We start from the raw sequence: 16,038 nt of genomic DNA, 5'->3' as shown, positions 1-16,038 counted from the left end.
ATAAGTTCTCTATTTAATTTTTATTCTATTTTTTTTCTCTCTATTTATTATTTCCAAAAAAGCGGTACTGAGTATAACATACGTCATTGCTACATACTACTCAGTCTGTATCATAACAACTAATGTGATGTAGAGACCTTTCACAGAATACGTTACTAATTTTCCAGAATACCTCTCACGTTGTGGGAGGATTTTCCCTATTCAACCCGCGTTCAACCCGGCTTAAATAATACTTCCGTCAATGTCTTTTATATGGACTCGTGATGCAAGTACCTACTATAATTACTTTAGAATACATTTGTAACTGGGTCTATTTGTACATTATTCGAGTTTTAAATTCCAGCCATTCAAAAATTTAAGGTAGGAACTTAAAATACTTTAGTGGGTAGGCCCGCTACAAGGTGGACCGACGATCTGGTGAAGGTCGCGGGAAGCCGCTGGATGCGGGCAGCGCAGGACCAATCGTCGTGAAGATCCTTGGGGCAGGCCTATGCCCAGCAGTGGGCGTCGTACGGCTGATGGTGATGATGATGACTTAAAATACTTTGGGTAAGTATATTACAGCTCTCTATGTAACTTAGACAAAGGGGCCTATGTCAGAGATTGTGTAAAAAGTATTAAAGTTTCCAAAGCTTTTGTATTTATTTTTAGGACCCTTACAAACGGTTGAGCAATTTTAATGAAACAGGGTCGGGTTCGTTTATTTTGGGACTCTCGACGATCCGTTTCTTGTAAAATACAATAATCCGGCAATATCCTTTCAGAAATACCTACTATTGTCAACATCAATTTGAAGTTGTCTCAGACAAAAATATTGCTTAGATCCATAAACGATGTTTTTACGGTTTCGGACGGATTATTAATTCCTCAATTATAAACAAGATTTTTTGAGGTTTTATGACGGAATTTGCATTGCGGCAAGAGCATAAAGTAAGTATATACTTCAAAAGGGTAGAGTTTGACTGAACAATCTGAACATTGATACCTACACGTTTAATTGCACTTAGACCTACCTGTAACATTCGTAGTGATACATTTCATAACTACTGAGTTAGTAACTTTGTAGCTGTTAAGTTGTGGAGTTTTTTTACCAGATTTTAATTGGAAAGGGTTGTATTGAGAAAAGATAGTGTATGGAAGGTGAGTGTCTGTTGGAGTGGGGTATGGAAGTTTGCTGTGGTGTGGCGGGCAGTTGTTGGCACTATGGCAGCAGTCGGTCGCGGGTTTCTGGCGTAGGCAGTCGGCCCTCGCGCGCGCTTTCCACGCCCACTCGCCTCCGATAACTTTGTGACAGTGAATTTTCTCAACTTTCCGTCATTCTTTTGATTTTCAACAGCAATGTGATATATTTTGTGTTGCTTGTTTTTTTGTTCGGTTTGTGATTTTTTTTGTTAACTATTCTTCAAGGAGATAGAACTTCGTCTTATAAGTAAGTACCTACCTATAAGTTTAAAGAGTATATTTTTTAATAATTATATTATTCTAAAATTCACTTTTAGATCTTCGAACACTTTTTAAACAATCAACGTAACAATGCCTAACCATTTACCTAGTAAGTAGTATTGATTGTTTTCAAAAAAGGAAAGTAGGCAAGTATTACTACATGTGGTAGGTAATTATTATTATATTCTTATTTAAAATATTCTATCCACCTTACAAATAAAAAATAAACCAGGCATGAACGTCGGTTTAAGTATTTGACAGCCAAGCAAAGGTCAGTCGAATTCATCAACCCACGTTCATCCCTGGTTTATTTTTTATTTGTAAGATGGTATAAGTTTAGTTTTATTTTACACACGCACGTAACATTATTTTATGACATAAGAAACTAGGTAATAGAAATATCTTGTGAAACGTAATAATTTGTATGTTCCCGTCGCGGGGAAAAGCTCGATGAGGCGTAATAAGCTTGCTTGTCCCGTGAAGGGGTTTCCATCGACTGACAGGAAAGTGAGAAAAAAATATTTTACGTAAGTAGATACTTAGGTACCTATTTACATTTTTTTCCTGTTATGAATTTGCAGATGTAATTTTTATCTGCATTCGTACAGTAAAAATAAGTAAATAAGTAGTATTTCATCCACGTAATTTTTTAAATAATTATGCAATCCCAAGTAGCAACCGATTGTCTTAAAAGAGAATTGTAGATATCTTGAAGGCAAGTAGACTAAATCAAGCCCTTGTCTTGGATAAGTCTTATATGTCTCCAAGATATCCCTCAAGATGTCTTGAAGATACAGTTTAGTAAAAGTGGGCACATACTTTAACTCTTATACAAGACAGACTTAAGACAACGTTAAGTCAGACTTAAACCCTACTTTAGACAATGTTCTTGCGTATTCTAAACTTAGAATTCTTGTAGTATCACTTAATACCAAAAATGTATACTTGAAGATATCTACAATACTTAGTTAAGACTATAGGATTGAATTGCACTGAGTCAATTGTAACTTAACGAAGTAAAACTTCAGGTCATACTAAAACGATTTTTACTTCACGCGTCTTTATTTTAGAATATAATGGCGAACATTTACATTAACACAAGAAATGAAGTCTGTAAGAAAATGGCGTCTAAAATATTTGTTAAGTTGTTTTAACAAAAGCTTATTCTGCCGTTTCACATACAGGAAATTATAAACGCATGATTGTTTCTCGTGTAAAATCGATAGAAAGTGTTAAAAAACAGAAGGGCCTTTAATATACCAGAAAAATAATAATAAAATTTGGATTGATTATTCAGCAAATAAAAAAAATGGTGACATATAGTATAGAGAAATTCATTTTCTATTAATATGTGACAGCTGAATGCAATAATTGTTACTACAACAGAAATATATATTAATTACTTCAGTTTTTGACGATAATATTGTCAAAAAAATATTACATGTTTTCTTCCTGTAAGTGCAAAATGGCGTTAAGTATTATTTTTCTAAATGAAGTAAGACTTTAGAAACAATTGATTTCGTAAGAATCAGTTTAGAAAAGTAAAGTCAAGTTGCACTTCATCAAGTACTAGTTAAGATAAATTATACTTCAATTGTCTAGGAGTATACCAACTTAAGACAAAAAGTATTTAGTGAATTCCTACTTAAAACTCTTATGTCTAAAGTGATCCTCTATTTTGATTTAGTGAAGTAATGTCGTAAAATCATGTTTGTTTATTTTGTGCCAGAATCATCTATGTAACAAGTAACAATTAAAATCGAACAAGCTTTTAAAACCTATGGAAAGTATGTTTGTTTGAGAGGTAAGTTTTTCGACTCGTGGAAGATAAAAAATATTGTTATGCTGAGTTCTTACTTAGATAGGAATGTGATTTACTTAATTATTTAATATTTATCACAATTGGAACTAACAAACATAAACTCAATTTGCTAATGAGTCTCCGCGCATACATTCTCATACGCAAAGTAGGTACGATCGCGCTTCTAATTGCCAACGGAAACAATGTGATTATTGTAAAAAATTACGAGTATCCGTTGAATATTGTATATACGAAGAACCCTTGCAATTTGATTAACGTCGTGTGTGTGCGCGGTAGTTTCTAATCCCACCAAAAACATTATTGTTAAAAAAGGCGGCCCAATTCCCGATGACTTTATCAAGCTAAAAAAATAAAGGAATCGAATCTAATGCCCACTTTAAATGCATTTAACCATACACAAAACTTAAAATAGATATGTTTTGTTTATGATTGTGAATAAAGCTTAGTTAAAAATAGGTACATTTTTAAAATTATTAAAAGAAAGAATGAAAGAAGAAAGAAAAGTATCTAGACACGTGGTAGCGTGTCAAGCCAAGTTCAAGAAATAGAACTGGCGAGCCGCACCGTGTGTAATATTACACGAACCATTTGCAGCCACTTTTGACCCCCTCATAATTCAAAAACTATTTTACATAAACGTATCAAATTTGGCTCATATATTGAGACTTGTGAGATACATATAAGTGTTCTAAATTTCATAAGCTTATTTCAAACGGTTATTTAGATATTAATGTACAAAAATCCTCATTTTTATCATTGACTGACTGACTGACTGACCTATAAATCAAAACTCTAACTCAGTTCCAGATGATCCTAGAGAGTTAAAATTTGGTATGCAGATAGGTAATTAGATGAATATAAAGGAAAAAATAAAAAAACTGGCAAATTTTAAATAATTAGATTCTATTATGAACGCTTAACATAAATACCTAATTAGTGCCTGTACCTAACTATAGATGTAAGAATCAGTAAGTAATCAAAACTCATGACAGCCGGTCTTTTTGTGGTAGGTATGTGGATTAACTTAACATAACATACAATCACGCCTATATCGGGTAGGCAGAGCACTAAGTGATCATAAAACCACTTGATGCCACATTCGACAAGTACTTTAAGGGTAGATAAGCAAGTTGGAACATGTTTTTAGCGGTGATAGGTTGTCAGCTTTTCGCCCACGATACAACACAACTCACATCCATTTTACTGGCATATTATTTTTTTTAACTTTACGTGAATCTTAAACGAGTTTAATAGGTATTCAAATGTTTTATATCTATAAAGTCGACTTTTAGTTTTGAATTTGTCCTTTTAAAAGGACCCACGCGTTACGAGGATATGTACTTACCTACAATAAGACAGACCTTAGGCTACAATATATTATCTTATGTTATAAGAAGATATGTTATGTTATACTGTTACTTATAAATAAATTTCAGGACTGTCCATTGAACTTGGCACCCATTTAGATCTCACTTCTTTTGTCGTTGAAGTCAACAACCAAAGCATTTATCATAATATTCAACTTGGCTCTCATTTCACATTTATGTTTTTGATTGGATTTATTTATTATTAGACTAATAGGTAAGTACCTAATTTTATATTTGAACTTAGCAGATTTTACTATAAAACTCGATTTTTCATGGTGTAGTGTTGCCGTGCGCTTAGACTAGGTTAGACTAGTCATTTTTGAGAAGATTTGTGCGAGACGTAGGTACCTGGGCCGCCACACGCTGGATCGGATTTGAAAAACAGGAACTTACGATTTTTTTTTCAAAATTAAATGATTGTGTTATACCAATCGATATAAAAAAAATGATGGCAATGAAGAAGATATCGCATCGCTAACAAAAACAGTGGGATGTGCATTATCACAGGTTAATTTTCTGTAAGTATTTAATATTCTGCCTTCGAAAATCACCAGATCCTTTTATTATTTGGACTTCATCCATCTTTCTGCTTGCTTCTATTTCGATTTTATCGTCCATTGAATAGACTTTTCTTATGTTTTACTTATTGTAGTCAAAAACGAATAGAACAGTCTTGTATAGGAGCAACAAATAATAAAAATTGCCTTAAGTATATCTAGGCAACCAATTTTTACTTTACAAGACTAAACTGATACTTCACTAAATCAATTTAGTGTTAAGTGAGCCTTCAAAAAATCTGAGTAAAGTAAAAAAATACTTTTAGACTTAACAGTAGGCTGAGATAAGACTAAATAGTTTTGTGAATACTTAACTTGGTTTTGTGTATTCTAAATTATCTAAAGTAGGATTTGTTGAAAACTATATAGAATTAAAGAAGGAAATGAATTTATGAAGTCCTAATAAGTCCTATTTGATTTGGATAAATCTCACTTTAGCTAAAGTTTAGACATATATGACTTAATCACAATTCTTGATTGCTACTTGGGATGTAAACTGCCTTGATTGTAGCACTCAATATGTAAATATGAGGAAGTAATAGCGTTTATGTATGTAAGTATTAACGATTTTTCAGAAGGCGTTCTTCTCTGTTTATACAACGTGTTAGAGACATCGTAACGAAAACTTTGAGGGATGATTCAGACCATGATTCTGAGTTGATATCAAATGGAATTTTCCGTTGCAAAAGTATGGAACTCAAAATATAAAAAAAAAACCACAAAAATTTCATGAAGTTTCCGAAAAGAAATACCACTTGATATCAAATTGGAATAATTGTCTGAATCATCCTCCAAAGTTTTCGTTACGGTGTCACTAACATCCATACGCACTTATATGGGGTGTAAGTGAAATCGTAACGATTACTGAGGAGCATGATTCACCTCATGATTCTGAGTTAGTATCAAGTGAAACATTTTATCGCAAAAGTATATAATTGAAAATATTTAAAAAACCTTAAAAAAAAAACATGAATTTTGCAACGGAAAATTCCATTTGATATTAACTCAGAATCATGGTCTGAATCATGCCCCTCAGTATTCGGTACGATGTCACTAACACCCTGTATTTACGTCATTCGTTCTTTTGTCTTGAAAATAGTGAACGAAGTATTAAAACTTCGAAGACTTAAAACCAAGCCAAGTATACTCTACCCTTATTAAAAATTTAATATGTGAGAACCGGAACGCAAAATTTCTCATTCGTAAGTAAGTACCCGATAAAATAAAATATTGGCCTGTAATATTTTTATCGAATGTGATGATACTTACTACCCATTTATAATTGAACTCTTTTATTTTTTATTACAAAATAAAAATAAGTCGAAAGAAAGAAAACTGAGAAGAACAGCTTCAGTCGCAGCAACGTAAATACCACTGGCAATAAACAACATTCCCGTATAAATATGATTAAGATGACGTCGTGTGGCTGCACTGCGATAAAGAAAATTAGTTTCTCCATTCAGCGAAAGGTTAATAATAAAAAATATTTTTCTGTTAGTTTTGTTTAATCGACTGCTTCTTATATTCTTAATATTGTGGTAGAAAATAGTCGTTGTTGACTAATGTATTGAGAGAGGAGGTACCCACAGGACAGGATATTGTATTACTTTTCCAGTCTTTCTGTTTTCCCTCTGTTTCCTCTACACTTACAAAATCGCTCTCAGAAGCTAACGTACTTATATATCTTCCATTTGTATTATAATATTACTTTTCGTTTATTGGTACAGTGCCAAAATCCCGACCTTTGTTCTGAATTTTAAATCGTTTTTAAAAATAAAAATAAAATATTTCTTCATTGCTAATTAACCGGTTTTCTAGATTAATTAATCTAATTCTGGTATTGTTGTGTTGTAATCTTGTTGTTATTTTTATGTCAGTCGGATGTTATTTTAAAAATCCATATTTAATATTTAAAAAAGGTGTTCTTTAAAAGAATTAGATTGGTCATGTATCTAGGTCCTTTCCAAAATGATGGACTATCAGGAGTTGCTGGGGCTCGTCCAATAGAACAGTTACGAATACGTAACTTATAGCTCTACTCACTCACAGTAATGAAAGCAATTCCTAGTATGTTTTGGATTTTAAAACATGATATTAAAGACCAGTCGAAACCACCGATATAAATCTAAGGATCCTTTCCTTTTATACCCAAAAACAGATATAAAAGATGCACAATATCTCTGTTGTCCATGAAATTAGGTTAAGCGAAGGCAACTCTGGCGCCGCCGAGTCGACTGAAGGCGCAATCTAAGTATATATTTTTTTTGGGAACGTAGCCTGGAAAGTCCCTCATTGCACCGTAGGCGTTTCTTTTATTATTTATGAACCCTATAAAAAGGAATTTAAATTGAAATAATCAGGGGGCAAAAAAAGGAGAACAGTGATATCAAAATAGGTGGTGGACAGATACTTCCTTTTTTTTAATGACGTAAGTTTCGATTAATTTATTAATTATATTTTCAAAATTATATCTCAAAAAAAATGAATGCATGGAGCAACTTAATTTTTTAAAAACCTATTGTCTAAGAAGTTTCTACGGAGTAACTCTTTCCAGGTACAATACTGGATGAAACTGGTTATGGTTTATTCTAGAATTGTACTTCACCTAATAATGAGGTGTTCGAACTAAGTTGACGCTAAGATGATGAGATATGCCTTAGATTTGGAAGTTTTGTATCTAATCAACTCGACTTTGGGCTTCTGTAAAACTGTGGCATTGAATGTCGCAAAAGTCTGAGAGGATTAGTATTTGTGGACCACCAATCATGAAATTCCCGAAATCGAAATATAAAAATATTTAACACCTGCACGAACGTAGCAAAGCACCCTGAAAGATACATTTGGTGAATGTTACCAAATTGTTACAATGACTTATTTATTGTTTTCTGACGTAAAAGGGTGCATAGCAAAATGTGCCAAATTTGGTGGCGAACTTTCATATTTATTATTTTTTCGAGAAAAATTAGGTTCCGACATGAAAAAGGATCCAAAAGGATCCTGGGTTCCAACAAGAAAAAGGATGCAAAAGGATCCGAAAGGATGTCGGAACCCAATTTATCACGAAAAAATAATATGAAAGTTCGCCATCAAACTTGACATTTTGATATTCACCCAAAACCATCTACCATCCCTTATAGGTAAAACATAAAAACGACGAAACACTTGTTTAGTTTCAAACCTTGGGTACATACGAGTACCTACTTACAACCTTTTCGGCCTCTTTTAACATCCTGGTTCGAGTGGATGCTGTACCATAAAAGAAAGCTTCTAAAATAATGACTTTAGAAGCCCGTGGACTACTAAACCAAAATCTATCTTGTTTTTTAATAGGTAAATACAGCCAGGTTAAATATATCTACCTAAAAAAGACAGTATATAAGTAAATTAAAACAAATCTAATCCTCTTTATTTCAGGGTAGCTTTGAATCGAGTCTCTATCTATCCGTCATTTTAAATTTGGCATAACTCATTTTAAAAGGTAAGGGATAATTCTCTTTTGTCTGATCTTAATGCAATGATCTTGATCTTAATGTAACAATTGTAATTTTCTTTTTTATTTTAGATGCACAAAAAAGCTAATGACACCTTTTTATTTAATTTCGAGGTGCTATAAGTACTTGAAAGAAACTTTCAGTTAAGAGTTAAACTTTCAAGACACCTAAACAAAAATGTAATTACCCAGCCATAAATAAATCATATTTTAGATCGTCAGCAGCTGCCTTTCAATTGAATTAGTCCGCGTTTCCACGGGCGAGTAATAAAATATAATGTCGTAAAAACTTGGCAATCTTGTCATAAAAATATTTCGTAGATAAATATAATAGAGCTTATTGCAAAGCTGACTGTAGTTGAAATGTGTGATTTATGTGTTTTGATTAACATTTCAGTAACAGACCTTTGAAGATTCATTGAAAGTTTATGTTACACACGCTTCAAATTATTCCTCTCTGTTTCACGTTTATGTACCGGTAGAGGGACGGTGAACCTTCATAATTAATCGGAAAGTTAATAAATCATACAGTCTTGGCACTATTCAGCAGCAAAAACAATGGATCCTGATTTATGGGGGTAAGTAGTTGTTTTCAGGCTAAAGTGTAGTCACCCTTAGCTCTGCACAACCCGGGCTAAGTTTTAATTGCTATACTTTGCATTCACCGACCGTGGATTCTTGAAGACTTAGATCCTGTTGGCATAGGTACTTTATTGGCACTCAAAGTTTCTAAAATGTTAGTATAGGGTAAAATACAGGCTCAGCAAGTCTCTTCACCTTCAAAGTAACTTTAGATCCAGTTTTTATGATTGTTCGTGCCATTTACTACTATTGTTAGTGGACTGCTCCTTTCTGTGTGACAAGGAAAAAAACAATGGCGAAAGTAAAAAGTAACATTCGCATCCGAGTTTATTTCACCGGTACATACAGTTCTTGGCATTGCATCCCTTTGTTTTGTGTATTTCATCAATAAGTACGCTCGAGGTACTTTGCTTCTTCCTTCGTAAAATGTATAGGAGACTCTACCTACCACAGACTAAGTAGGTATTCCTCTGTGAACTTGTGAGTCTTCAAGACTAGAGTGAACACATACCTAGTAAGTCAGCCTGTTCAACCTGTGGTCACATTGTATGTCGCCTATAAGAAAAGAAAAAGAACGTCAAACCAACGTCAAAGTATGTTTTGGTTGAAAAACTGTTTAGACGAGGGCAGTACAGCGTCACGTATTTCTTTTTAATTTATTTTGTCGTAAAATGTTTTGGACGAAATGTCTTAATTATCCTAATTGGATAATTAAGTAAGTTCTGTAGCCCGTCGTAGAATCTTACTAGCAAGGCCAGGCTAACGAAATTAGGGTGACGGAATGAAACCTTATCCACTCCAGTGCTTACAAAGAAACAGCGGCACGTTTTTATGTTTAACTTAGGTACGTGTTATGATAAATAGCTCAGGTCTTGTTAAGATGTTTATAGCCTTACCTTATGTTTGGTTGGGTTTCGAGCAATTACTGCGTGAATAATTTATGTCGACGCTGAGTATAAATTGGTTTCGATTACCATTAGCGCTACGTACCGCCTAACTACATTTTATATTTTAACTTACCTGTGTAACGTGTGCGGTGATATTGTTTCGAAGGTAGTTAAGAATAAGTGTTTAATTTTATAAAATAAAATATATGTAATTGTAGAATTAAACATTTTATAGTTTAGCATAACGAGACATTAGTCGTCGATCAGTAGTTTTCGTACAAAATACGTACCTACTTCAATGTTTTAATATTATGTATAAATAAAACCAAATGAAAAAAGTATTATCGAAATATTCTATTTCGAATTTCCTCTGGATTATAAATATCATTGTCATGCGTAAGCAGTTTTTTCTAATGAGGCACTTTCCAGGCTACGTTCCCAGAAAGAAATAGAGATGGCATTGTTCAGATTTAATGTGATAATTACCTATTTTCTCATTGCTCGGGGTACATAATTATTCAAAAATATAATGTAATGGCAGAGACGTATATCAAAATAATTCCTGCTTGATGTTTGGATCACATATTTATAGAATTGTGTTACTACCTACATTGCTTCACTTTATTTTGATCAGAATAATAATGGGTGAAATATGTGTGCCTGGGTAAAATAACAAGGGTCATCATTTATACCCAAAAATAAAGATAAAAATTGCTTATGTCTGTTATCCATGAAATTAGAACGTTAAACGAAGGGAAAATTGTACAGCGCCATCAAAATATTTTTTTATGAGGAGCGTCATTGATTTCAAGACATTGTTCAAAGTTTACAATGTAACTTGTGAGTTTGTTCAGTAGTTTTCACCAGCTGCTACAAGTTCCATGGCCTAAGAACTCAGTTGAATATTGTCGCCATCGGAGTATTATTTATTTCGGGTAAGAGCGACGAGAGCGTTGACTCAGTTGAGATTACGATTTAAATATAGGCGGGGGCGAGTTGCCAAATCATTGGGGAAATGTGCGGGTCGGCATGCTGGGCGCTCGGCGGTTGATCGCTTATTGCTTCCTACCACTACTCCGGACCACATTAATGTATTATTACACGTGTAAGATTTTTGTTTTTAAAGAACTCGCTCGTGCTCAGGGAAAGTCACTAAGAGAAAATTTAATCGATAAAAGAAATATTAGTACTCTATATTCTAGATAGATGGCGCCGGCGTCGGATTAATGACGATACATAGAAAGAATTTCGCGGAGAGGAGGACCCGGTGGTGTAATGGTTAACACGCTCGTCCTGGCTTGACAAGAGCTGCGGGTTCAAGTCCCGTTCGAGTCAAAACGTTTTGCGATTTAATTTTCTCTTTGTGATTACACGTACAATTCATGGAACTGCTACTCTCTCATTAAAAGTGTCATTAAAGATCATTTGTGTGCTAACGGTGAGCGGGTTGGGTGCACGGGTCGCAGGCGAGCTGATAGGTTGATTCAAATTAACTGGAATTAAAGCTGCTGTAAAGTAGGCTAAATGCGTACACCTGAGCTACAAAATATAACAATTACTTAGGTACTTACGTTATTTTTAGTACTCAGCTTTATAAAGCTGTAGTGGCATACTTAGTGAGAATACTGAGAATCGTGAACGTAAGAATAAACCAACATTGCGTAAGTAATAGTATAAGATTGTACCCGTTAAAGCAGGGAAGCTATATTACGAGTGCTACTCCGCCTTTCCTGGCTTCGGAATAACATTACAGCATTAAAGCTCTTATTTACCAACGTTTTCCATGTTATCGCCACAAAGTGCAGAGTTGGCAAGTCGTTCCCGTTTATTTTCCAGTTTTCGTGCACTTTATTTTGCATTAATACATTTTAATGATAAATGCAGTTAGTGGCAAGACAGAAGATGTTTTAGTGTTAGGTACTTTTTATTGAAGATAATATCGGGAAGCTTTTTAATATTGGGAAACGCTGGAAATGATCCGATAGGTTCACTTCTGTCAATTGATCGACATTGAAGCTACTTACTAAAGAATTTTCGACGGCGAGATTGAGGAATGTAAATATTTATGAGACGATCTTGCTGTATGATGTACTTACCTTGAAATATCGGTTCTTGCAAACACAAAGGCTCGTTTTGATGCAACTACTTACCTATTAGCTGTCCGTTCATGTTTGGAACCAGGAACTAGAATGCTATGTCTGCTATACACCGTAATGTTTAGGGTCTTCTTCTAGCGTGGGGGTTATGAGGTGGTTTACCATCCTCATCATCCCTAGTGTCAGGCTTATTAGTGAGCCGCCAAAGGCCCCTGACATAACTCATATAACGACTACGCACTTACATCAGTAATTAGTAACCGGGATCAACGGCTTAACGTGCCTTCCGAAGCAGGGTTCATCTTACTTTTTGGACAATCAGGTGGTCAGCCAGTAATGTCCTAACCAAACTAGGGATCACAAAGTGATTTTGTGATTTGTCCCCACCGGGATTCGAAGCCGGGACCTCCGGATCGTGAGCACAAGGCTCAACCACTGGACCACGGAGGTCGTTAGAGTAAATGACTGGGTCAAAGGTAAATTGCAAAACGAAAATCGAGAAATACAAGCCAGTCGTACCTATTTTAATTATGAATTACATAAAAATGAGTACGACGTTTGCCCACGTTTATTGAAGACGACACCGTTTTGTATTCTCATACAAACTCCATATTGTAAATGAACCGTTTTGACGTTTCGACTAGGATGACTGACATCGTAGTAAAGGACCTCTACATTGGACTTCAGTTTTTATACTCAAAATCTTCTTTAAGAGGTAAAGTCGTGAATATATTTTAACAAAAAAGACGTGAATATTAAAAAAGAGTCGCGAATATATTAAAACAATGTGCTCCATAATTAGATTTAATTCCATTAATAAATGCAAATTGGAGGTTTAATTGTGGGTATAAATTCCAAGTGCTTTCGTAAAACTTCTAAATGGGTGCTATAGTATACTTAACCCAAGTTTATGTAAGTAGCTTTGAATGAGGGGTTTAACCTTATTGCTAGCTTTTCCGCTGTGGATACAGAAGACTGAATATTTAAGTTGAAGATTTTCCTTGAATGAAGCACATGGATATAATACTTCGACTAATCGTTGGAGCCACTTAACTAATGACTAACGATGAATGCCCCCTTAATGTTGGTAGGGTTAAGTGTTCCCATATATTTTAGGTCAAGTGTAAGTATGCGAGGATTATCAGAAAGGATCAAGGGACTCTGCCTTTCATCTTTGATTCAGCAATTTTTGTAGGACTCCCTAATTGTGCGACTAGAAGGGTTCTTAGACCGGAAAATTGGTTTCCTTGGTTTTTGTCAATTCCTTATGTTACATTTATTTATTTATTTACTGCAAGGCAATTACCTAATCGCTGTTATTTGTATTTATATAGGGTGTTAGTGAAATCGTAACGAACATTGAGGGGATGATTCAGACCATGATTCTGAGTTAATATCATGTGGAATTTTCCGTCGCAAAAATCATGTTTTTTTAATTATTTTAAATTCTATACTTTTGCGATGGAAATTTCACTTGATACAACTCAAAATAATGAGCTGATTCACCCACTGAGTATTCGTTACAATGTTACTTAACGAATACTGAGGGGGTGATTCAGACCCTAATTCTGAGTTGATATCAAGTGAAATTTCCTATCGGTGAATTCATGAAAGTTTTAGTGCTTTTTGAAATTATTTTCAGTTCTATACATTTGCGACGGATAATTCTACTTGCTATCAACTCAGAATCATGGTCTGAATCATCCCTCAAAGTTTTCAAAGCATTTATGCGTTACAAAAATTTGGCTTGTAGATATACTTACTTACGGATTTTTTATTGATTTGTAAATAGATATTTGTGTCATTCGTAGCTTTCACGGTTATTGTTGTATCTATGTAATAAATGTAGTGTAGTTATGAAAATTGTTCAAAGGGTTAATGGGTACTTTTGCTAATATTAGGAAACATTAACTCTCAGATCTGTTTTTAAATACTTACCTTCCTAAACTCACTCTTATTTCCCACCGGGGTAAGTAGAGACTATGGGATTCCATTTGCTTCGAGCCTCACATAGGTAATTCAAATTAAAAAAATATTTATTCATTAGGTAACATGGTTATATTTTGAATTGTCATTTTTACGTAACGAAAGTCTCGTCCGCCTAAAACTACTGCAGCTTCTCACAGCCTTCTTCTAAAAATACACTTTGTATACATTTTGATTCAAATGTATAATGATATTACACTCATATCTATAAGTCACAAAACACCTATAATTAAAGTCTCAAATTATTGTAGCACCTATTGCGTTATTTGTGTAGTTAATAGGTTTCTTCCGCCGTAAGGTTGCATGGAGACAATTGCTATTTAGCAATAAGGCCGCCTATTCCGTCTTATCATTAACTTCTTCTGTCCTACTCGTATAAAGTGGTATAAGTACTGTTCTTTTCTGTATTGAATTTTGTATTGTATTGCATTGTAAATATATTTATGTAGAGCGTATGAGGCGTATAATGAGAAAACTTCTTTAATTTTGCGACAGGCTTGGAGGTCATGGATGATGGAAAGTGTAATTATACACCACCTTTTGCCATTGTTGTTGAAAACTCAAAGGAGAATGCCCCGAATACGTTACTTATTAACAACAATGCGCCTTATAATTTCTTGCCTGGCTAGTTTGTTTCTGGATCGTAATAAAGAGCTTTGTACCTATTTAATATATATCTCGTATTATATAACAGTCTCAGTGGTCTAGTGGTTAGTAAGTTAGGCTCACGACCGGGTTCGATTCCCGTAGGGGACACTGTCGAAATCACTTTCCGAGACTATACTTTATTTGGTAAGGACATTGCAGGCTTCAATCATCTGATTGGGCGAAAAAGTAAGATAATTCCATTCTTCAGAGGGCACGTTAAGCCGTTGGTGTCGGCTATTAGCCGTAAAAAATATCTACCAACCCTCAGTGGAGCGTGGTAGAGTATGCACCGTACTTCCTCCGGTTGATTGAGGGGCGGCTTTTGCCCAGCAGTGGAGTGTACATAGGCATAAAATGCACATAATACGTCTCAGCAGTGGGATTTACTTCAGAAATCATTATTTTGTCGTTACCTAAGGTACAAAATCTAGAAAAAGGTACAAAATGGGTCATCTCTCCTAAACCGTAAATAATCGCTGAACATACAAACACCCCCGTGTTTTTGGTAGCCAATGAGCCCCTCTATTTAATTTTTCATTCATGTGAACCTCTGGGCCACCCTGTATATAGGTTGTTTATGTTATGTCATCATATATGTAGCTAGATATAATTCACCCTTTCAGCGGTAGTTATTCTTGTATAATGTCTAAGTGAAATCACTTTGTTGCTCGTATGTTGTCCAGTGTTCACTGTCTACAACCGGGGGCGTTTATGCTTCACACCCCCACTCTTAGTTGTACAAACATAATCGACTTATGTAGACTTCTCTTGCATATTCATGGGTGTTTAAAAAATTCAATCTTCTGCTGAAAAATGGTTGTTAGCTATGGTTTAATAAAAAAAGGCTTTGTCTATCTTTTGTCTTGTCATGTGTCATCATCATCAGCCGTATGACGCCCACTGCTGGGCATAGGCCTCCCCCAAGGATCTCCACGACGATCGGTCCTGCGCTGCCCGCATCCAGCGGCTTCCCGCGACCTTCACCATGTGTATCTTATTTTTATTACAAGGATTTTTACTAAACGCGAACTTCGTTTTTTCTTAACCTGACCAGTGCTTTTTAATATTTGCTGACCAGCGCTCCTTAATCATGGGTGGGTTTCGCAGCTTAGGGTAGATATTAGAGCCATTTTAGCTGTTAAACCTGACGACGTGTTAGC

At 34.8% G+C, this 16,038-nt stretch overlaps 1 protein-coding gene across 1 annotated transcript in view; it reads left to right on the top strand.

Moving 5' to 3' along the window:
- The first annotated feature begins 1,219 nt into the window (after window positions 1–1,219).
- LOC126366510 (serine/threonine-protein phosphatase rdgC) overlaps window positions 1,220–16,038 on the top strand; it is a 68,005-nt gene continuing 53,186 nt past the window's right edge. The window contains exon 1 of the mRNA XM_050009641.1: window positions 1,220–1,429. The gene's annotated coding sequence lies outside the window, so the exon portion shown is untranslated. The remainder of the gene's footprint in view (window positions 1,430–16,038) is intronic.

Source organism: Pectinophora gossypiella, chromosome 4 (assembly GCF_024362695.1).
Source record: "Pectinophora gossypiella chromosome 4, ilPecGoss1.1, whole genome shotgun sequence".
Lineage (NCBI taxonomy): Eukaryota > Metazoa > Arthropoda > Insecta > Lepidoptera > Gelechiidae > Pectinophora > Pectinophora gossypiella.
This window is presented reverse-complemented; position numbering and strand designations above follow the sequence as displayed.